The 23,902-nt window shown below is 48.5% G+C and overlaps 1 protein-coding gene and 1 long non-coding RNA gene across 2 annotated transcripts in view; one reads left to right on the forward strand and one right to left on the reverse strand.

Annotated features, from left to right (window-relative positions):
* LOC130680922 (uncharacterized) overlaps positions 1 to 7,937 on the forward strand; it is a 28,548-nt gene extending 20,611 nt beyond the window's left edge. The window contains exon 3 of the long non-coding RNA XR_008993957.1: positions 7,814 to 7,937. This is a non-coding gene — a long non-coding RNA (uncharacterized LOC130680922). The remainder of the gene's footprint in view (positions 1 to 7,813) is intronic.
* A 1,617-nt stretch (positions 7,938 to 9,554) lies between these two features.
* LOC130680904 (uncharacterized) overlaps positions 9,555 to 23,902 on the reverse strand; it is a 99,231-nt gene continuing 84,883 nt past the window's right edge. The window contains exon 3 of the transcript XR_008993938.1: positions 9,555 to 9,763. The gene's annotated coding sequence lies outside the window, so the exon portion shown is untranslated. The remainder of the gene's footprint in view (positions 9,764 to 23,902) is intronic.

Genomic DNA, 23,902 nt, shown 5'->3' on the forward strand with positions numbered 1-23,902 from the left:
GGAAACAAGGTCTTCAGACTCGTGGTCTGTCACTGCCAACAGGTGCTTTATGTCGGGTGGCCTTGAGGGCAGTGGTGCACATGTAACCAGGAGGGCAGGGCAGAGACTGGGCCGAGCCCGGCACGCCTGCCCCCATGTTGCCTTCTCTCCCTGTGAGCTCTCCATGGGGCTCCTGCCTCTGCTCTGGTCGCTTCAGTCCATTCCCCACCCGGTGGCCAGCCTGGTTCTTTTAGGAGGCAGACCTGATCATGTTTTCTCCCACTCAAAAGCTTCCAGTGGCTGTCCCAGCCTACGTAGAATAAAACTCAGACCCCTGACCAGGGCCCCTGGGGCCTTGTGGGAACCCCTGCCCTCTCCAGCCTTGCCCCACGTCACTCTCTGCCTGGCCTGCACAGACAGAACCCAGGGCTGCTTTCCCTTGCCCGAGCCCCCCAAGCTCCTTCCCACCTCGGGGCCTGCTTGCCGGTCCCCCATCTGGCTCCCACACTTGCCGGTCCCCCGTCTGGCTCCCACACAGCCGAGCACCTCACACTGCTTCCATGTCTGTTCTTCAGAAAGAGCATTCTAGCCGACACTCCCCGACCCCCGATAGTTTTGTCCTAGCACCCAGATTTTTTTCTTTCATAGCATTTGTCATATGCTGGGATATTTGATTTACTTACGTTTGTCTGTTTCTCCCAACAGGGCAGACAAGTTCTAGGGCTTTGTGCTGCTTCTAGTCTTGTTGGTTTTGAATCCCTCACACTTATCCCAGTGCCTAACACAAAATAGATCAGCAGCACATGTTTGATGATTGAATGAATGAATGAATGAATGTCACTTCCCCAATCTTTCAAATGTTATCAAAATAACCTCCCTAAAGTCCAGAGACTCTTTGAGAGATTAAACAGTTTTTATGGTCAAAATTATGGACTCACCAGACATACTTTAACTTTCCATTTATTAGGTCCACGGAGTTTTAGTACACTGACTGTCTATCACCATTTGGAGTGAGTAGGATGAAAGTTTCTTTTGACGTATGTGTGGATGTGTGTGTGTGTACCTGCCTGACCGTCTTTCCTCTTAATCTCTGAACAAGCTGTGTTGAACTTTCACCTTCCTTCTAACCTTTGTTATATGGTAAAAACTAATGGTAACAGGGACACTATTACTACTACTACTACTAATAGCTAATATGTGCATAGTGCTTTACATTGAGAGGAATTATGGGATAAGTTCTAAAGACTGCTTACATTAGAATCCGGGGTCCACTCGGGCCTGCTGGATCAGAATCAGGGATGAGGCCCTGGAACGTTCACTTTTAACCAGCCTCCTGAGAGATTCTGATGCCCACCAAAGTTTTGGGGTCCCTGCTCCAGAGAAGAGGGCATGAGCTTTGGATTTACAACTGAGCGTCAGGCCCCATCCAAACCCTGGCCTGACCAGATGTGTGATCTTACCAGATGTGTGAAATGGTTATGCTGAGCTGCCTTCCCCAAATTTCCTCTCCAGGTAATCATAAAGACAAAATGCCATTTTTTTGGAGCACCTGTTGTGTCGGGCACTATAGTGAGCACTTTTCAGAGCTCATTTTCTATGTGCATTTTTATGAACTTGCAGAAATGAAGTGTGTAATCTCACTTTTCATTACAGGATTTTGCTGTGAGGAATATCACCCCCATTTTGTAGTATAAGAAACCGAGGCCAAGTGAAGCCACTTGTGCAAGGGATTCGCAGACCTAGTTGTAGGGCTCTCGTGAGGTTTTTCATGTGCCCTGCGGATTTTCACCACTGATGCTCCTCTCCGGTAGCCGGCTGGGCTTGGTTCCCACTGCCAGCCCTCCCTCAGGATTCTGTTCAAGGATAATACAAAGAACCTAATCAGACTTCAGCAAGGGGATCTCAACTGTGAAACTGGTTCCAGCTTTCCAATATGGCAGGAAAAGAGTTTGTTGGCATCTTTGACCATCTCTAGAAATGAGGAAAGACCCTTGGGATCAGCCAGGGAAAGGGTCGTGGTGTGCGCTCTGCTCGTGGGATGGGAGGACATTATAATGATTGTCTCAGTGTCCCTAGCCTCCCAACCCAATTTGCTTTTACCTAACACCAAGGTGAGGGCCTTTGCCACCGACATAGATATTATCCTTCCAGCTTCTCCTTTCCGTGCAGGAAATAACTGCTTAGGGAGGCGGAAGGCAAAGGTCGGCCCACATCACACGAGCTCTACTCAAGTCCCTTTTTGCCTTTCCTGGGCCAATGAGCTGAAAAGGTTTGCAGGTTTCCCCCAAGTGGAGCTGATCACAATCGCTACCTGGGATCTTTCAGGAAGCCGAGGCAGAAATGAACTGATGGAAGCGGACAGCACTTTCCTTACATTATTGGCTTTGATTGAAAATTCTGTGCAGGAAACTTGTGGGCATCATTTAATAAGTGCTTCTTTGACCTTAGACTTCCATGGACTCATTGTGAAAACAACCAGTTGGTGAAATGGGGGTGATGATCTGAGTAAGGCAGGGCATCATGACATGTAGTCATAAACGAAACCCAAAAGTTTGCTCGAACGCATGATGTGGTTTACCTACGAACATCAGCCCTGCTGATGGCTGTCCCTGTCCTGGTGGCGGGGAGGTGGCAACCGTAACTCACGTGGCCATGCGGGGGTTAGAGAAAGGAACATTTATCAATTTATTTTACAGATGTGGGGAAATCAGAAAGGCTGAATATTTGGTCCAAGATTACACAGTTGGGACTTGTATCCAGAGTCATCTGGCCTTTAAAGCTATCCTCTTTCCATTTTATCATAGATTCATTTAATGGGAACCTAGGACTCCCCCTGCCCTGCCTCCATTTAGAATTTCCTTTCTGCTCTGTGTCACCAATGTATCTGCCATTTGGAGAATCAGTGAATGTTGCAAGTGTGTTTCCATGAAAACTGATTTTTTATCTTAGATCTCAGAATGCTCAGGCGGTGGTACATTTCAGAGCAGCAGAGAGCAGAGCTCTAGGGTTTCCTGCTGACCAGGCCAGCTACTAATGGACCAAGAGAACTCAGTGTGGCCTTTGTCTCTTCCTCATCACTTGGATTAGTTTAGGGCTGCTTTTGAGATGATTAATGTGCTTTGAAGTCTGAGGATTTCAGGTGCTAATTTTCACTTGTAATTCTGAGGGCCATTACATGACAAGGTGGAGTCTCTAGGTGAAGGATTCAGAGCAAGAAAACGCATTGATCTTTTTAGTACCCTAGAAGTTGCTATTTGCCTTCTAAATTGCCCTTTCCGCGTCTTTGGGAACTCATCGTTGCTTGTGTGGGCTCCCAGGAACAATAAATGGTAGTAGATAAAATTGCCACGGTTTAAATGGCCCTAGGAACATACGGGTTTCAGAGGTGTGCTGTTTTGAAAGCTGTCCACCAGGTGGCGGCCTCTCCAAAGAAACTGAGACCAAAGTCCAGTTCTTAGGCAACTATTATTTAAATGCTTATGGGTAACTCCAGCAGGCTTGACACCCTACTGAATACTTAACAGAGTGAGCCTCTGCCTTCAAAGAGCTTACCAAGCATCTGTCTCCAAAAGTCCCTTCCATTGGACTGTTTCTCAGCCTCTCTATTCAGTTAGTTAATATTCCTTAAGCCTGAATCCTTGAAAGAGAGAGTACGGTGGACAGGGAGAAAATAAGCTTCAGGGAGTGCTGCTCTGTACCAGGAACCAGGCTAGGTGCTTTAGACAAACACTGTAATATCTGGGCCCCAGTGCCAGAGAAGTAGTGAGGAGAGGTCACATCCAAACCCGTATTTATCTGTGTCTACAGTCTTTCTGCTCCTCACAACCTCTCACTGCAGGAAGTGCATGGAACACATTCCTCCCAAGGAGCGGTCCCCAAATAGAAATAACCACACACGCCTTTAGATATTTTCATGGATGTCACATCCCTAGGAGGTGGTTATGAAGGGAGATTCTGATTTTTTGAGGCGTGCTCTGACCCTTTAAGAGTAATGCCAAAGGAGCCGCCAGACTGTTTTCCCACAAACTTTCCTTTGAGAGAAGGAATCATGTTCCTTTATGCTTCTGCAGTAGACAGGCTGCAAGTTTAGCCTTTAGAGATTTGATTCTTCCTGGTTAATTTTCTCTGTCTTTATACTACATGTGTGTATGCATATATGTCATATAAAGAAAGGTTGTGAAATGTATAAATATAGCTACAGATATCAGTAAGCTTGCTGAGGGTAGGGTCTGGGATGGGTTTAATGTATTACAGTCTATTTTGGGCTTTTACGTGTCAGTTGTAATTCAAAATAAATTTTTATTGTGTTAAGAATACTTAACATGAGATCCTCTTAACAGATTTTAAGTGTGCAATACATTACTGTTGACTATAGGTAAAAACCCTGCAAGAAGATGGCGGTGGGGGGGGAAACGCTAGTAACTAAATGACATCAGTCTTGGCAACGCATTTCATGAGTGACATTGACAGCACAGGCAATGAACATAAAAACAGACAAGAGGGACTCAAACTAAAAATATTCTGCTTTGCAAGGAAAACCCTCAACAGAGTGAAAAGGCAGCCTATTGAATGGGAGAGAAGATCTATCTGCAAAGTGTATGTCTAATCAGGGGCTGATCTCCAAAATCTGTCTACCCTTTCTTGCCTTTGCCTCTGAAATGCTGCCCCAGGGGTGACTGTGATGGCAGAGTTGATGAAGCCCAGGTGACCCCGGAGCAGATCCTGGCATGAGGCCTCAGGTGCACAGTGAGGCTCCCAGGGGAGAACAGGACGCGGGGGAGCAGGGCAGAGGAAGATGCCAAAGAAGGGGGCAGCTCCAGGCAAAGTCCCACAGAGGGAGCTTCAGCCACTCTCATCGGGGAAACTGGGCAGGCAAGCTGTGCCTGGGAATCTGGGGCAAGGGCGATGGGGATTTCCTCCTCCTGTACCTGTCAGCCATTTAAGAGCCACCCTCAGGAGGAGGGTGGGAAGCAGACATTAATTCCAAGGAGTTTGTGACTTTCCAAGCCTGTGAGCAAAGCCAGCTCCATGAGCCAAGGTCAGCCTCTGTGAGCGTTCCCCTGGCTGGCTGTTGTACGTGCACAGAAGCCCGGTGCACACATGTAGCCTAAAGGCACCAGTGGGGTCTAGGTCAGGTGTCAACATTGTCTGCTACACTCAGTAGGCTCACGGCATTGAGGCTTTTTATGTTGATGGTGTCAAATCATCACCAAGGCCTGTGATTTGTCGTGTTGTATTATAACTGGACTCTGTCCGCTAAAGTGAGTAATCTAGCAAGGCACTAATGCACACCTGGAATTAAGGAATTCTAACCCATTTCTTTTCTGACCCTCAATTTGCTGAAGATTCAAAATCTGGGAGACATTATTCAGTTTGCTAAAGTCAGCACACTTTCCCCCTCTCTGGCTGGCTCCGGATGGTGAGAGCAGCCGCCTCTCAGCTGCCCTGCCGGGACTGGAGTTTTCTGATGTGCCATGGTGCAGTGTGACAGCCATCATGCCCAAAGGGAGGGAGGTGGCTGGTGAGCAGCTGGTGATGACAGACACCCTCTGAAGCTCATGGGTATGGAGCAGCTGAGAGTCTGTCCCGCTCGGAGCCCAGGCCGGAGCCCATGTGCAGCGGTACAGGGACTGGGCAGCTGGCCCAAGGTGCTGTAGCTGGATGTCACCTTTCCAAGTCCCAAATGGCCTCCAGGATTTGAAGCTGCAGATCTCTGCCTCTCAGGGATGTGCCTTCAGTCTGGACCACGGGTGAAGCTGGGCAGCAGGTGTCTTGAGGGCTTACACCAGAATCATGGTGTTGAAAACCGTACGTCTCCACTGTTGAGAAAATCACAGGTCACACCACGAGCTGGAGGCTGTCGATGATTTTTGAGGACCTTTCAGAGTGACCCGTCCTAAGGCAGCTGCTGCCGGTCCTGCTGGGATTCCAAAGCCTGCAGGGAGAGCAGACCGTGGCGTTCGGCACACAGAGCAGCAGCAGTTCCTGCCGTTTCCCCTTCGGCTCTGCATTCTCAGGCGGTCCCAGGGGAAACACTCCCGGACCACAGGACACCTACACACGAAGGCACCGGTGTCCTGGGGATGATCCCTGCAGGGAGGGTGATCACACCTCCCTCTTCTGCTTCAGGCATTCCCCTCCGCTGAAGGCTGACGTGCTGCTTCAACTGCTTGGAGCTGTGCAGCCTCCTGCCCCATGACGACAGCCCCGTCCAGGTGTGGACTGAGTGGGAAGGTGCAGGAGGGGCCGGGGCTACACTTCCCAGCCCGTTTCTGGCCAGCCGTGCAGCCGTTTCCACTCAACTGTCTTAAAATGTGCAGATACCCCCCCCTTCAGAAGCCGATGTGGCAGTAACGGGGGAGGCAGGTGGAAGGTTCGTAGAGTGATTGGAGAATCAGCGGCATGTAGACCTGTGCAAACAAGTCTCTGACCTCGCTTTTTCCTGATTGAGAAGGACATTATCGGGCAAGATTCTAGTCCAATTTGGGATTTTGAAGAGTCTTTAAAGGAGGAAGGACCAACAAAGGCTGAGGAAATTAACAAGGGATTTGAGGCATGTGGGGCGGCCACAGGGGAAAGCCATTAGCTGCCAGACCTGTGGGACAGTTGAGAGATGGGGCCGTAACGCCAGGATGATTGTGATAAGCACCCTAGAAAGGCTTCATTGAAGAAGTGATGCTGGAGCTGAAGTGTATGTTGTAACAGGAGTTAACTGGGTACAGTGGAGGGGGGTGAGTATCAGGGGAGACAGGCATTGCAAAGGCTGCAAGCTTGGAAGGAGCTCTCAGTGTTTGGTGAACAGAGAGGAGGCCAATGCGGCTGGAGAGGGACGCTTGGAGGGACCAGGAGGGAGGGGACGCTGCAGGGATTTAGGAAGGGTGTGGGTAAAGTGAAAGTTCCTCTGGCCAGGATCCTCACCGGAACCTAAACTACCTGATGATGTAACTGGCCTGCTGCTAGGCTACTGCTTCCACACCCACAGGCAATGAGCTATTGCTCACTGAGTCGCTACCTAAAGAGCTCTGCCCAGTGGGCAGACGCAGAGAGGAAGGAGGGTTACAGACCTGCAGACGGAGTTCTAGCGCTCAACCTGTTGCTGGGAGAACAAGCCAGGTGATAAAGCCTTTCACCCCAAGAAGCTCCATCATCATTCCTTGGTCTCACTGAATCCATAGTGAACCTGCAGGTGTAGAAACCCATTAGCAAGACAAAGGGGCAGCTCCATTGCCCATGGGAAGGAGTTTTTCTCCTGGGGCTGTGGGGAGCCATTGAGGAGTTTCAAGCAAGAGGGTAACCTGCTTGGGTGGTATACCGTCTCGGGTGGTAATGCCCTCTGCTGGCAGAAGCCCCTGCTCTGGGGCTTTGGAGTCTACTTGAGTCTACTTGAGAACTAGTCCTTTCTCAGTGGCAGCCGCTAGCCGGCTGGTCTAGCAAATTCAGCCTGTCTCCCAGTGCTCACCTGCTCCCATGGGGGAAGCTGCCTTTAGCCAGCTCTCCCTTGAGCAGCTCCATTGGCCACGGAAATCAGAGCCTCGCGCTGCTGCCACATCCCGAGATGGTGGCTCTGGTCTGTCTGGACGACCCTTTTCTCTCCTCTAGGACTGCCTACTCCCCAGACTGCAGAGGTCTGTGTGTCCGGGGCTACCTTCCGAATTCTTGAATTCTTATCCCAGGCTGGGTATCCTCGCATCGGGAACCTATAACCATTCCTTGGTGGAACGTATATGATTGCTATTATTGATGTTCACACAAGGACTGTGTTAAGAGTTTGCATAAATTACTTCACTGAATTCCCACAATGACCCTATCTAACCCTACTGTCCCCCTTTTCCAGGTGAGCTGTGAAACAGGGTGGAGAAGGTTGAGTAAATCACCCCAGGGCAAGGGGCAACTTCGTGGAAAATAGAATTCAAACCCACGTCCAGATCTTAAGCTCTTGACCACTGCAATACGGCTTCTCATCTGGAGATCAGGCCCCAGCTCAGGCTTTCTTGCATCAGCCACAAGCACTTAGCCTCCCCCACGTCCATGACTAGCTCCGTATCAGTCAAATCCTTCGGACTCCTTGCTCCAGATTTCCAAATTCTGACCGCTTTGGGGAGAGTGCATTAACAATCACTTCGAGCCACCTGAGGTCACAGCCATCGTTCCCTTTCAGAGAAGGAGAGGTTTGAGTCATCAAACAAATGGGACCTGCCGGTTTGGAACAATTTACTAACTTTCCGGGTGATAATCTGTCAGGGTCAAGAACAAGAAGAAAAGGAAATAATCAGAAGATTGAGCAAATTGGTGTTTTAGGTCCAGCTGGAGGTGAGCCACCACTTGTGAATTAAGTTTATATCACTTAGGTCACTTCACAGGCAAGCAGCTGAATATTAGGAATGGCCAGTGTTTATTTGCACAGATGCAGCGGAGAAAAACATTTCCACAGGGTCCTGTTAGCCCAGCTGATTGACTGATAAGGGAGCCACGCCCTCTGCTGACAACCAGCCTCTGCCTACTTCTGGGATCGCTGTTAAACACATTTTATGATAAGATGAGAGGAAATGGGTCATTTTAGTTTCTCCCTCATTCTGATTTACATTTTAAGCTAGACGTGGGTCCCCTTTCCTGCCCAGAGCCTCCCTGTATGTCCCTGTACCTTCCAGTCCATGTTGACTTCCAGGAACACGTGCTGATTTGATTGTTCACGTCTCCTGAGATGCTGGGCTTACGTCGTGGCGTATGATATCCCGTCTGATGAAGGAGATTTGTGAGGCTCCTTTTGTAATTGAGCAAAGAGGATGTATTAGCAAATGTGTAGCAGAGATGCCAACAAGCAATTAGCCCGGATGCTGATTTCATTGGAAATAGATGCCAGGCCCATCATGCCCACATTCTCTGAAAACAAGGAAGGGAACTGTGCCTTTCTCTGGTAACTCGAGCTTCCATGTCTGTATCTGGGTGGCATGAGCAAGGCAGGGAGGGGTCCTGGGTAGTGTCACGGGGTGCCAAGGAGGAATTTCACTGCACTGGGATCTGGGTGCTCATCCTGACACCTCTTCTTCCCGGCTGTGTGACTCTGGCCAGACTCCTAGCCACCCTGAGCCTTGGTCAGCATCTGTAAATGGGAAGAACAGTCCCTCGAGTCAGCGTCATTTGATTACCACCAATGTGCCAGATACAGACTGCCTTTTGTACCGAGGCATGATGAAGGGACGTCGTGCTTGCATTCAAGGACCACACCGTCACGTGCAGGGACTGCTCCTGTCACCAACTAGTGAGCAAGCATGTCAAGAGATGATTTCAGCATATCTTTACAGTGTGCGTGGGCGGGAAGGGAAAGACTACCCCTAAGTCTGAGGGATAAAGGAAGAATCAAGTGATAAAATGTGCTTTATAAAAATTCTCCACACCTAGATTGAGTTTACACTTGGATTATTTCTGGTTGTAAAGACATAACAGGATAGGCTACTTTATGGGGCAGTAATAAAAACCGCATGATTTAGTGGCTTTATGTAGTAAAAGTTCGATTTTATTTTTTCTGACACTCCACATCCAATTGGTTGGGGAGGGTACGGGTGGTGTCCGTCCACAGGAGTCACTCAGACACCCAGCTTGACGGGGGCTCTTTGTCAACATGGGTGCCTGTGACCTTACATGGCAGGGGCTAGAGCTGTGTACTGGCTCCTAAAACCTCGGTCTTCAGGACACAGCCTCACTCCCTCATCAGCCGAAGCAGGCGCATGATCATATCCGGCTTCAAAGCAGTCAGAGATGGGCAGCCCCACCATGTGCCTGGGAACTGAAGAGAGAGAAGAAATTTGGGGACAGCTCCAAGGTCTTTGTCATATATTTTCTATAGAAATACTGCTAGCCTGCTGGAGAGACAGAAATTGAACATTTTTCTGAAATCATACAGTATAACTGTAAATATTAAGTTTCAGTAATACCATCACTAGGCATATATATCTCAGAGAAATTTCTCTCCTAGGTCTGCTAGGATGAGCACCTCTGTTTGTTTTAGCAGAGAACTGGAGTCTTATTTCCCAGGAGACGGAAATGTAGCTTATTAAAATGTGGTGGGAATATACTATGGAATACCACGGTAGGCAAAGTAATAGCCCCCAAACCCAACACCCCAAAGTCTGTGTCCTAATCCTGGATGCTGTGAATATGTTACTTTATATGCCAAAGGGAATTTAGGTTGCAGCTGGAAATAAAGTTGCTAATCTTCTGATCAGTAGAATTATTTGGGATTATTCAGGAGAGTCCAATGTCGTCACAAAGGTCTCTAAGTGTCACGGAGGGAGACAGAAGCGTCAGTGTCAGAGTGGTGACGGGAGAGACTTACGTGCCGTTGCTGGCTGTGAGGTTGGAGGAAAAGGCCACATGCTAAGGAGCACAGTGGCCGCCAGGAGCTGGACCAGGCAGGGGACCGATCCTGCACTAGAGCCGTAGAGCCCAGGGACAGGTACATCCCTGGGAAGGAGCACAGGCTCCACCAGTATCTTGACTTCAGCTTCTGACTTCTGACCATTCCAGACTTCTGACCTCCAGAACTGTAAGATAATATACTTACATGTTTAAGCCCCTAAATTCATGGCAATTTTTGGGGCAGCCATAGAAAATGAATACAAATATGCAGTGTTCTAAATGAATTAATTGGATAAATAAGGTATAGCCACCTGGCCAGGTTTTGTAAACATTCTAATTGAGAAACAGAATGATTTTGAACATAGAAAAATTTCGATGGGAATTAAATATACAAAGCCCATAATTTATGAGGTTCTGACATACTAAAGGATACATATTAACCAATAAGGCTTATGGGGGAGAGAATGGGAGTGGAAATCACGGATGAAAGGGAGAAAGGACAGAGGCTGTGCATGGCCCGAGGTGGAAGGCGAGCTGAATCGAAGCCTGTGGTTTGACGTAGACCTTGAAACATCCTATCTCAGCTGCAGAGTTGAGTTATGTGACTTTCTAGACACTGTGAATCCCAATTATTTGCTTGACTTGGAGGGTGTTTGAACTAGTGGAAAGTCTGGATTTTGGAATACCAAAGAAAGACCGGAGTTTGGGGGTGATGTCTATTCCTTCCACCTTCACAGCTCTAGCCCCTGGGGCGGCACCTGACACAGAGGAGGCCTTGGGAGGCACCTGCAGCCTGGTTGAGGGCCTGAGCTGGAGCCGGACTCCAGGCCAAGCTAGGAGGCTGAGGGTAGTGGCCACATATCTTTGACTAACGATTCATGCCAAGCCCACACCAAGCACCTGCTGGGTGTCAGCTGCAGAGACATGTGTTATTAGGGATTTGAAAGAAAAAAAAAGGTTATGCATACAATCTGCTTCCAGTCTTCAAGAGGTCATTTAAAATGTAAGTAGGCGACATCTTCCGTACAGGAAATGACCTCGGCTATAACCTCAGGTGAAGAACAAAGTAGTCAATGATGAACTGGCATGACAAAGAACATTCTAGAAGTTGAGCGTGGTACTTCACGCTACCAGTTGTTTAAAGTGCTTGCCTGGAGTATTTGAATTAATGTTCAATTCAAGGAACCCTCTCGATTTTGCCCATCTGACTTTGAAGGCCAGAGCAAAGTGGGGTTGGGAAGACGGCAGAGGGCACTTGAGAGCGAGGGGGAAGGAGAGGGGGCCTCGCAGGGCAGTAAAGAGGCAGGCCGCCTTCGAGGAAGAGGAGTGAGGGAGGGGAGGCCCGGGTGAGGGAGGGGAGGCTGCCCGCCCGCCGCCTGCCTCTGCCTCGCCTCTCCACCAGTCGGCCTTTGTGAGGCGGCCCCGGTGAGCCCGGCCGCCCGGCCAGCTTTCCTCTTGGAAGAACGGGGGGAAGCTGACGGCTCACAGATGAGGAGGCGGATCTGTCACCTTGGCCGCCGCGCTTGGCAGGCCCTCTGCAGGACTTCCCTGGACCGTCTGAGCATCGTGGGGAGCCGGGAGGGCAGGCGTGCGCTGGGTGGGAAACTCTGGAATCTCCAAAGCAACCACGGCAACTGAAGGAAGGAAAAAAGCCCTCTGGGGAAGGGCCAAGAGCTGTACTTATGGTTCACAGTCAGGACTTAGACCGTCTTTCCATCCGTGGGGGACGCGCTCTGCGAAGAATCCACCGGTTCTGCTCAGCCGGAGTTCCCCGGGCGCCTGGGAAAGGCGAGGCCTGTCCGTGGTGGGTCGACCGGTCTGAGATTTTTGAAATAGGCAGACCCCAAAACCAAAAAACTGCCTTCTTTTTCCCTCTTACTAAAATGAGCCTTCCCTTTCCATCCTCTAGTTGTCTGTTTCTCTCTCTTTCTCCTGAGAAAGCTGCCTTTTTAGTGCCCCAAATCAGTAGTTCTGAACTACTGGGGTGCGTGCCCCCCACCCCCTGCCACCTAGGGGACACTTGGTGATGTCTGGGTTTGTTTCTGGTTGTCACCCCAGGAGGTGCTCTCGGCCTCAAGGGGGTGGTGGCCGGGGGTGCTGCTGAACATCCTACAGGGCCCGGGACAGCTCGCTGCACAGGATGACCCCACCCCAAGGCCGGGAGTGCTGAGGATCAGGCGCCCCGCTCTAAGTGCTGATTTCCGGATCCTTCCATTTCTGTCTCCATCCCTCCCAGCTCCTCTTCCAGACCCCAGGTCACGTTTTCTCCCTGCTTCATTTGAGCATGATGGCTCTAGCACAGGCATGTTGTGTGCAGAGGGACGGGGGAGCCATCCAAGGGAATACGTAGAAGCTATTAGAAATAATAATGGTGATAGCTCTCATGGTATCAGCTCTCTTTCATTGGGAGCGTTAATAAGCACACAGTATATTAACCTCAAAACAAATCTCTGACGGGATAGTGTTATTGTCTCCTTTGTCCAGATGAGGAAACGAGGGCTCAGAGCAAATGAATTCTTGCTCACGGCTTGGAGTTGTGGAGCCGGGCCTAGGCCCGTGTTTAGTCCCACTTCCCAGCCTGTTGGTTACAGTTTGCCTGCCCTCCACACCCTTTTTTTTGTTCTACCACCAAGTGGACATTTCCTACCTGGGAAGACGCGTCTCCAGTAGGGGTACATTGGTGGTGTGAGAGAGTTTAAAAGCCAGAGGGGACGTTGGAAGCCATAGGCCAGGAGAGTCTGCAGGAGTGCATGTCTGAATCCGGAGCTTTTAGGAATAAATTGTCCCTTAGGAATGTACCGAATCAGACTCTGACAATGGGCCCTGGGTAAGGGATTGTTTTAAAAGCTGAAGAGGTGATCCTGAGGTGCATGCCATTGACTTGATAATCTGCTTGCAAAAGGGGAAACTGAGGCCCCCAGGGGGAAGTGAGCTGAGGCCAGTGCCCAGGTTCCCCAATCGCTGCTGCAGGTCTCAGCGCCCAGGATGAGGCCTCTTTATCCCCGTACCTCTCCCATGGCCACAGATTGAAGAAAAGCTAAATAAACATTTCACTGGCTGAATGACACCAAAAAAGATTTTTTTGTCATATTTGTCTTCCTTTGGTCTCACCCCCATCCTAAATCTTGCAAGTTGTAGCATTCTCCCAGGTGATAGTCGTTTAGCGCACAGCTCATCATTTTAAACACCATTCTTCCCATTTTCTCTGGAATGGAAAAGCAACACGTGTGTCTTGCCACTCTGGAAAATTGTTTGTTTCCAGTCCTTCTGAAATCTTTCAGATTCCTGAGGCTAATTAGAATGCAAGGACAGTAAGGAACATCTGCTGGTTGTCTCCTGCATGTCAGGAGTTGTGCTTCACTACTTTACATGCACAGTTTCTGATTTGGACAATAACACAGCAACTTGGGCTTTCTGTGCGGATGACAGTGAGACCCAGAGAGGCTAAGGTAACTTCCCTAAAGCCACACAGCCACTAATTGCGAGTGTTAGGCTCTGGTTCTGACAACAAAGCCTCATGATTATCACACACTAGTTCTCAGTGTAATACCAAGTTCAGATTATTGAAATTGGGATGATGACTACCAAGTCTCCCCTTTACTCTGTGCTTTGATTCTTACTGTGGTTTTAATATCAGGTGTACATGCTCTGAATGATGTTTGTTTCCTGATGTATAATATATGTGTATCAGCTGGAGTACAGCCAGGAAAATGGAAACCAGCCCAGGTCTTTCAAACAGAGGTTATACAGTACAGGGAGTTGGTTACATGGTTGATGCTTGGGCTAAGAAACTGCACAGGAGGTGAGATAACCCAGGAATTAGCAGTGGCTCTACCAGCCCTATTGCTGGAGGTGTACCAGGAATAGGTGTTGTCACCAGGGTTCAGAAGCCAGGGCCATCCATCGTTTGCTGGAGCTGCAATGGAGATTCTGTGGGAATCAGGGAGAGAGGGGAAGACATACCCAGCCTTCTCTGTACTGCTTGTGCTTTAATCTTCTGCCAATGCCTCTTATTGGTCAAAGCCATCCAGGAACCAGAAGGCAATGGAACATGGGAAATGTAGTTTTCTAAAATACAGAGGCAAGTGGGTGCAGTGGGGAATGGGTACAAGGGAGAAGAGGCAAATACCCAGGCAGGCAAGAAGCAGGATGTTTTCCTGTCATCCCTCAGCTGGATAGAAGCAGCCACTGCGGCCACTGGAGCTGGGCAGACTTCAGCTGGCGTCTTGGTCCTGCCATTTCTGCAGGCATCACCTGAGCCCTCTAAGACTCTGCAACTTCATCTTGAATAAAGGAGTAAAAATATTTCCTGTATCACAGCAATGTGGTCAAGATGAGATTAGTGGAAAGTTCAATTCCTCAAACAAAATGGGCCCTCGGCAAATAGAAAGTGTTTTTATGGCATTAAAAAAATGTAAAATTGGGATTCAGTGGCAGTGTTTTCAGGGAGACTGGGTGAAGCAGCACTTCATGTCCCAAGCAGATCACAGTATTGATGAGCTGCTTTCTTCATCTCTGTAGGCAAGCTCAAAAAGACTTTTGAAATTAGCAATTCAAGTCTTATTTAGGAATTTTTCTCTCCCTTTTCCCATGTTTCTTGCTGTCTCCCCTCTCAACACGTGTACATGCACGTGCACACCCGCTCATACATGCACACTTTTCCATCTAAACCCTAGGAGATGTTGAATTCAGGAACATTTTCTGTACCTGAGTTATTTCACTGACACCTTAAGTTGCACGCTTTTCCTCTGGGGGTTAAAGGAAGTCTAAATCCAAAGTCCACAGAGGAGGGAACTTCTGACACTGTAATTCAAACCCTCATTCTGTCTGCCCCAGAGAGGCACAGACAGCCTGACCTGCTGGCGAGATCACCCCAAGTGAGAGTTTCTTGAGGATGCGTGTTCTTGTCCAAGAACAATACTCACATTTGTGACCCCGGTTGATGGTAAAGATGGAAATGATTCATTAGCGCGTGAGCCGCAGTGCTGTGAGGACAGATGAGGCAACTGGGGGCATTTCAAATTCCACCTGGTTCCCACAGAAACGCTCAGCAAGGCTGTTTTTTCAGGTTCCCCAATTGAAAGCCATTTTTTGAAAAGCGAGGCTTTGCTTTTCTCAGGGAGAGATGAGATGTGGTTTCTGAAAAGTGACAAAGAAAATAAAGAGGAAAGTAGGATGTCAGCACTGGAGTTCACTGAGGCTTGTGAAGGTCAAAGGGAGTGCCAGACCCCAGGATCCCCAGCACCTCGGATTTGGGACTCAGACTGCCTGTAAGTGGCAGGACCTGCATTTGAATGCAAATTGGAATCAAGCCCTCACCCATTTGTTAAATACATATTTAGTGAGTGTGTACCATGTGCTGGCGTGTTTCAGGTGCTAGGGATGTAACAGTGAACAAACAAGATAAAAACCCCACCTTTGTGGAGCTTAGTGGGGGTACAAACAATACATGAGATGAATGAACAGTTCATGCCTTTGAGGTGTTTAAGTGCTGAAGAAAAACACCAGAGCACAGGAGGGGGTTGGGAAGTGCAGCTGTAATTTTAGACCCGGTGGCCTCACTGCGAGGGTGACATAAAGCCCTGGGGAGGGTGAGCAGAGGGCCACGATCCAGAAGAGGGGACCCCCAGTGCACAAGTCCCAAGGGGATCACACAGGGGCTGAGGAGGCCATTCCTGCCTCCTAAAATGCCACATCTAAAAGAAATCAATGGCATTTTGACCACTCACTCAGCAGAAGGTTTTAAACATCTACTGTGTTTGATGCTCTGGATGGAAAATGTTAAGAATTTCACATGTCATAACAGAGTTGTGTGGAAATAGCAGATTGGAGGGATGAGAACTGTTTAACCAGAGGATGCCAGGAGCCTGCCACGGCAGATGCCATGTCAGAAAATACAGATATTGGTAAGACAAACCAGAGCCTGGCCCCTGAGGTAGACTCCTAGGGGCAAAGATAGAGACAAAGGAAGGCACCCGCATCCCTATTCTTACAGAAGCTGTGGTTGAGTTGGAGGCACTGGGGCCAGCAACCCATAAATAATGTGTGGCAGGATCTGTCAGCACCACCCCCAGACCCCCAACTGGTCCTCTTCCAGGCCTACAGGGGCTGGGCAAGGACCAAAGGCATAAACAGAAGAAGGCCTTTTGTAGCACGACCTGAAGCAGAAATTGGACATGAATGTGTGGAGCTTAGCTGGGCTTGGAGTTATGCTCAGATCCCCTCTGTGAGAAACGTCTGGAGGTCTGACAGCCATCTCACACCCAGGCAAGCAAGGGCTGCATCCAGCACACGCAGGAATCCCACGCTGTGTCAGCCTGGTGGCTGAGTTCAAGGCAGTCAAGGCTCCAGATGCAGTTTTCCACTGGAGGTGGCCTCCTTGCAGGCGGTGGCCTCCCCCTGGGGCCCGAGCTCTGTCTGAATGCCCAGCGGGAGCCGGATTGGCCAGCACGGGGACTCCATGTTCCTTTTTCCCCTGAATGAGCTGTACCACCTCTTTCCACTAACAGTGTTAAGGGCATATAGAGTAAGTTACAAAGTTCCAGTAAGTACAGATAAACAGTAAAAATTAACTAGAAGCTAGAATTAAAAATTGTGTGTGTATGTATGATAGTGTGTGTGTGTGTGTGTGTGTGTGTGTGTGTGTGTGTGTGTGTGTAAGTTCATTTGGGAAGTTTCTCAACTTGAGGAATGTCAGGACTGCCTGGACCTGCAAGTGTTAAGCTGCACAAAGCCTCTCTGCAGATTGGCATCGCTGTGTTTCCCCGACTCTTTTTATTTCAACCTGGGACATAAACGTATACTCAAGCCTCCTGAACCCCCAGGAGTCCTAACTCGTCGGTGGTTCCAAGTGGGTGAGAGGATCTGCCAGAGGAAACTAGCATTGAAGAGGGGCAGCTGCCTGTGGGGAGCCCTGCAGGGCCCACCTCTGGGAAGTAGGAGAGGAGCCCCCTAGGTCAGAGGTGTCACCCCAGGTTCCTATTCACAGTAGCACTGTGGAGCCCCACTGCAGGCCCCTCTGTCAGGCAATGGACCCCTCCCTCAGTGTGGGGAGAGCTGGCTGCTCTGGGCTGTCATCAGCCCCTCCTCTGGGGATTTCCCTCCACTGGCAAGAGCTGCCTCGCCTAGGAAGTTACGCTCCAAGGGGAACAGCCCACAGCCAGTGGCCAGCGGGTGCAGGAGAACCACAGCCCGATCCTTGCCTCCAGGAAGGCAGCCCCGTGGGGCACTTTGCACCCAGATTCTCCTCGGACTGGGCCGTGGCTAGAGCTCACCTGGGACCACATCCTTCTCAGGGCTTCCCCTCCTTGCCTGCCTCACCCCGCCTTGCAGGATTCTCCTGAAGACAGTCCCCTCAGAAAATGGGTGCGCTCACATCCCAGTCTCAGGGCCTGCTTACAGGGAGCCCAGCCTAACACTTCATCTGCATTAGCCAGAGGGCTATGTAACAAATCACCCCAAAACTTAGCAGATTAAAACTACAATAGGCATCTGTTATCATGCAGTTTTTGTGAGCCAGGAATTTGGAAGCAGCTTAGACTCTCTCAGGAGGTTGCATGTGAGACATGGGCTGTGGCTGCTGTCATCTGAAGGTGTGACTGGGGAGGAGGGAGGTCTGTGTCCAAGATTGCTCCCTCATGACTGGCAAGTCAGTGCTGGCTGTTGGCCGGAGGTTTCAGGTCCTTGTCCTGTGTGGACCTCTTGACTGGGCTGCTGTGGGTCCTCATGAAGCGGTAGATGGCTTCCTCCGGAAGGAGAGACCTAAGATAGGCCAGGGGAGAAGATGCATGTTTCTCAACCTCAGCTCGGGGGTACATACTGTCACTTCTGCAATAGCTTCTTGATTATACACCCTGCCCATGATCAGAGGGAACCACACAGAACCATGGCTGTTCAGGGGTGAGGCTCTTTGGAAGCCATCCTGCAGCCTGGCCACCCCGCCACCCAAGGTACCCTCTGGATCGGGATCACAGATGCCCAGGATCTTGAACTGTTTGCTCCTCCTTCTGGGCTCCTATATATTTTCCAACAGGAAGCTTTAGAGTTTTTTTACCCTCGAAAGTGGACATCCTCAGTCTTAGTGTGGGTGACTCTGAAACTGTTGATTTAACCAGCAAGCCTGGCTGATTCCTCCATCTTTATCAAAAGAAACAATAGCACAAACAAGACATGTGTTGATGGCTCTGCAAGTCCCTGTCCCTCTAAATGTATTGTCATGGTTTGTATGCTAGTGGAAAATAATGGTGCTACCCATATTAAATGTGAAACCTTATTCTCCCCCCAGGCATCTGTGTTTAGGAACATTCCATTTAGTCAATATTAAGTGGCTGGGCATAGAAGCTACAGGGCATAAATATGCAAAGAAATAAAAAGCTAACAATTTCAAACAATAAGGCTTCTCTCTCACTTACCAACTTTACATTTCCCTGTATGGCCCCAGAAGATGACTGGTTAGCCAGAGATGGGTAAGATTCCTCAAGGGAGGAACAACCTAAGACAGGCACAGTCGCAGGGGGGTCATCAGGTGAGAAATTGGGGATCAACAGAGGTGAGGCTTAGAACCTCACCCCCCCTGTTTTGAGAGAAATCTTCTGCATCCGTGGATGTTTTATTGCCCTTGTCTAGCTTGGATTAACACAGTCTACAGGCACACACCTGATCATCTACATTTGCTCTCTTACAACACTAAACTATGTTTTCTACCTTTATCTTGTATCTACCTACCACTTCAGCATTTTGTTAAAAATAATAATAATAAAGAGAGAAATGTGGTATCCACATATAAATCAAGTATAAAAATCAAATGAGTATTCATATTTGAACTGACTGTTTATAGTTCATAATGCATGAGCAAAACCGAAGGTTTCTGTGATGGCTGCCCTTGTACTGTTCACCATGTAAGAACTTATTCACTATGTAAAAATTTGTTCTCCATGTAAGAACTTGTTCATTATGCTTCAGAAGATTGGAGACTGACGAGAATTAGGCTTGGGGTGGATTAATGATTGTGCATTGAGCATTGACTCCCCTATACAGAATTTTATTGTTGTTAACAACCATTTGATCAATAAATATGAGAGATGCCCTCACACACAAAAAAATAATAATGATCTTCAACTAAAAAATAACAACAATAAAAGAAAAATATCTCATTGAAAAAAAAAAAATTAAGTGATTGGGGAATAGGCCGTGAGGGACAGAGAAGTGGGAAGCCGGGGCCAGGAGCTGTGTTTCTGTGTTCGATGCGTGTCCAGTGTACAGACACAGAGGAATGCTGTTAATTTATTCTGAAATAGATAGAACTCATTTTCATATTGCTTTATCATTTTCTCCTCTTTCACGAATCTAGGGAAAAGGTCGTAAGGAAATCCTGTTAGAAATCTGGCATGGGGGTGGAGATAGGGGCTCTGGCATTGCCGTTTGGCAGGAATTATGCATTACCAGCCTCACAGTGTACGTGGGTCTGGCTCATACCTGTGGGCATCCAGCCTGAATTCCCCCCTCCCCCAGCGCTCAGCAAGGTGAGTCTCTCCCAGCATCTCTGGGGTCTGGTAGGAATAGTCATTGAGGAGAAGCAGAACACAGGGTTTGGTGTTAGGTCCACCTGTGTGTAAGCACTTTCTCCTTTTAGTTACTTGCTGTGTGATCTTGAGCAAGTGAATGAATCCCTCTAAGCTTCAACCTTTTCATCTGTGAAAAATTAGTAACTACTAGAATGGTTTTGAGGATTCCGGGAGACCCAGCACCCTGCCTGGTCATGCACCGCTCAGCCAGTGGAAGCTGCCTCCTGTCTTTCCGTCCTCCGTACTGGCCTCCTCTGTCATTTCCAGTGGCCCTGATGACAGTGCCATGCATGGGGGCAGAGCAGGGCTTCCCCAGACCCTGGGGCATTTTCACTTTGCTCTCAAGTTGGGCCCTCTGTGCCCAGGGCCAGAGGCGTGCTGACACTGGCTCCTGCCAGCTTGCAAGAGCTGATGGTGCTTGACTCATCCTGGCTCGGAGTTCAGAGCTGTCATGCTGAAAGCTGGGAATCACCCGCTGAGAGATTTACCAGCTCACGTCTTCCCGGGGCTGTTTCTTCAGAGAGCGCTCCATGTTCCCGGTCTGTCCACCCCCCACCCCACCGCCTTTCTAAATGCCTCTCTTACCATCTCTTCCTTTCTTTCTCTTCCCTGGGCCACTGCAAGAGCTTGTTATTATTTTTCCTGGCTCTGGAAAGAGCATGGGCTCTAACACAGGGAGACTTTGGTTAAATCCAAGCTCTGCCACCTTCTAGCCAGGTGCCCTTGGGAAGTTTATTTCCCATAGGGTTGCTGTGGGATTACAAGTGTTAATGCACAGACCGTTCTAAGGACAGTGACAATTACACAGTAAGTGCTCAATGAATGTCAGCTCTCGATACTGTCTCCTTCCTCACCCATGTGCAGCCTCCTCTTAACCATCCCAAGGTCTTCCCTGTGTCACGCTTAGTAGGACCTGATGCTGTTTCCTAACTGGGAGTGTCCTTTCCTCGCCTCCCCTCTGCACATTCAACCACGTCAGATCGGAGTCTAGCCTCACATCACCAAGTTCTCCCTAACTTTCTCTTCCTTTCTATAGGGTAATGAGTTCACAATTTTGCTGAGAATACTGTAGAAAGATAATGTGTGGGACAGTATGTCATAAATCCTTAAAGCTGTCTACACATGCAGGGGCTTAATATTAATTTTGGAGGCTGTGGCCTCGAATATCCTAGTGTGCTGGGAAAGTCCAGTTCACACCCGAGCATTCCCACTACTTGGGAAAGTTGCTTCACTTTCAGAGGCTGATAGCATCACATCCACTTCACAGATGAGGATTACCCATTATGCACAGGGTTCTAATGACATGTTTGTAGTATGTGATTTAAGACATAGCAGTGCTTGAGAAATATTAACCTCTACACACACACACACACACACACACACATATGCTCCAACTTTTTACACATATCCCCATCGTAAACAAACAAAACAAAGAATACCTAGCATATGCTTGGGCAGATACTAGTAAATTCTGTCATAATTAAAATAGATAGTCAACTAGTGATTGTCTTTCCTGCCTTATTTAGCATTAGACCAACTAAGTCAAAGCCTCATCCTTGATTTCCCACACCTCCAACACACACACACACATTCTCTCAGAAATGCTGATCCATCAGTCCTTGGAAGGGTGGTTTAGATTCCTCAGTATACATAAAACTTTCAGATTCCTTAATGTACATAATTGTTCTGAAAGCAAAGAGAGGCTCATCATGGTCTTCATCCCTTGATAACCAAGAAGCTGGGTCTATTGGATAATTTCAGGCAGCAATAAAATACACTCTGAGGTCTGAGATTCAAGTAGAGTTTAGAGGAGTTCTGAAGTTTGCAGACTGTTATCCAAGCTTTCCTGGGACCCAGGGAACCACTGATGGTTTGGGCACTTGTTCCTTTATTCCTCAGGGTTTTCCACTGAATTACACATACAGTTCAGCACATGTATTGTAAAATATGCAGCTTTCATTCTCTGGGATTAGATAAGCGTAGAGCACAAGAGATTCATTTAAAACAACCAGCTGGAATGATTCTTCTGCCTGCATCTGGTTCTCAGAGCAGCTTAGCACCATCAGCCTTTGGTTTGTATTCATTGACCTAGTTTGGAAGCATGATTGCCCTCTCTGTGTAGGTGAGATGCCATACGGAAGGTGGAGGGAATCTGCAGTCACAGATTTCTTATGTACCTGGGAACAATGGTCACTGGAAATAATGATCAGCTACGTGCATCAGTTTGTGAGCATCCGGGTGTGTGTCGATTGCCATTCTTTCTTAACTGTGGTTTCCCGTGGGATTGGCCTTGATGTTGGAAATCCAGCATTAGTTAAAAGTTGGCCAATCTAAAGAGGACCTTCTAGAGTGGCATCAGTGACTTAGCCCTGATTCTGCAAAGCCTTCAATGCATTGTATGGCAGTTCACTATGTCCCATCTATAGACTGTAGAGAGACAACATTGATGACATGCTGGCCTGTGAATCTGAGTGAAAATGGAGTGGATTATACTTAGTTGCACTACAGACTAGGATCTCCCAGTCTCTCTTCGGCTGTGATCCCAACGTCTGCAGTGATCTGGGTCTGCTGTCCTTACCTCCTGTCCCTAATCCTCCCTCTCTTCCACACTGACTGGATGTGTGCTCTATCCAGAGAGCAAAGCTCAGGGCCCTTTCTAGTTGGGAAGAAACCTAGACCCAAATGCCTTTGTTATGGCCACGTGCAGTTACTGCAGTTTGAGTGTGATCCTCTTAGAGTCTGGGACTGTGAAAGAGAGGATTACCTTTCTGCTAAAGGGACAATGAAAGCCCCTAATGGGATAAGATGTAAGAAGGGCCTTGGAAAATGGAAGGGCACAGGGAAGCAAGGGTATTTCACCAAAGAAGAAATATAACTGGTTGGAGAACATGGACCAAAGTTCAACCTCAGGAGCCAACAGACAGTAATATAAGCAAACTGGTGCATTTCATGTATCAGTTGGCAAGGAGTTTTTTTCTTCTTCAATGAAATTCCCCAAGATTGGCAAGAATAAAATAAAATGGTCACCTTCAGACATTAGAGGGTGTCTGAATATCAGCTATTCCATTTTTTTTAGTAATCTATCTGAAGAGTTAGAAAAAAGATGTTCGTAGACATTTTTCAAAAGAAGAAACACCGATGGCCAACAGGCACATGAAAAGAGGCTCCACATAGCTAATCATCAGGGAAATGCAAATCAAAACCACAATGAGATATCACCTCATACCAGTTAGAATGGCTACTACCCAAAAGACAAGAAATAACAAGTGTTGGCAAGGATATGGGCAAGAGGGAACCCTCCTACACTGTTGGTGGGAATATAAATTGGTGCAGCCACTGTGGAAAGCAATAGGGAGGAAGTTTCCTCAAAAAACTAAAAATAGAAATATGATATGAGCCAGTAACCCCACTTCTAGGAATTTACCTGAAGAAAAGAAAATACCTGACTCAAAAAGATACATGTAGAGAGGGGGCAGAAGATGGCGGCGTGAGTAGAGCAGCGGAAATCTCCTCCCAAAACAACATATATCTATGAAAATATAACAAAGACAACCCTTCCTAGAATAAAGACCAGAGGACACAGGACAATATCCAGACCACATCCGCACCTGAGAGAACCCAGCGCCTCGCGAAGGGGGTAAGATACAAGCCCCGGCCCCGCGGGAGCCGAGCGCCCCTCCCCCCAGCTCCCGGCGGGAGAAGAGCAGGCAGAGCGGGAGGGAGACGGAGCCCAGGACTGCCAAACACCCAGCCCCAGCCATCCGGGCCAGAGTGCAGGGCCCTCGATACTGGGAAAACAGGGCAGCAAGAACAGTGAGCAGGCACTGGAGGCTGGGCGACAGAGGACATAAGAAAAGCGCGCGACCATTTTTTTTTTTTTTGCTTTTTTGCTGCTTTGTTTTGGCGAGCGCTTTTTGGAAGTCTTAAAGGGACAGGGACCCCAATATTAGGGAAACAGGGCAGAAAGACCGGTGAGCAGAGGCCTGAGGCTGGCACCGGAGAAT

Source organism: Manis pentadactyla, chromosome 15 (assembly GCF_030020395.1).
Source record: "Manis pentadactyla isolate mManPen7 chromosome 15, mManPen7.hap1, whole genome shotgun sequence".
Classification (NCBI taxonomy): Eukaryota; Metazoa; Chordata; class Mammalia; order Pholidota; family Manidae; genus Manis; species Manis pentadactyla.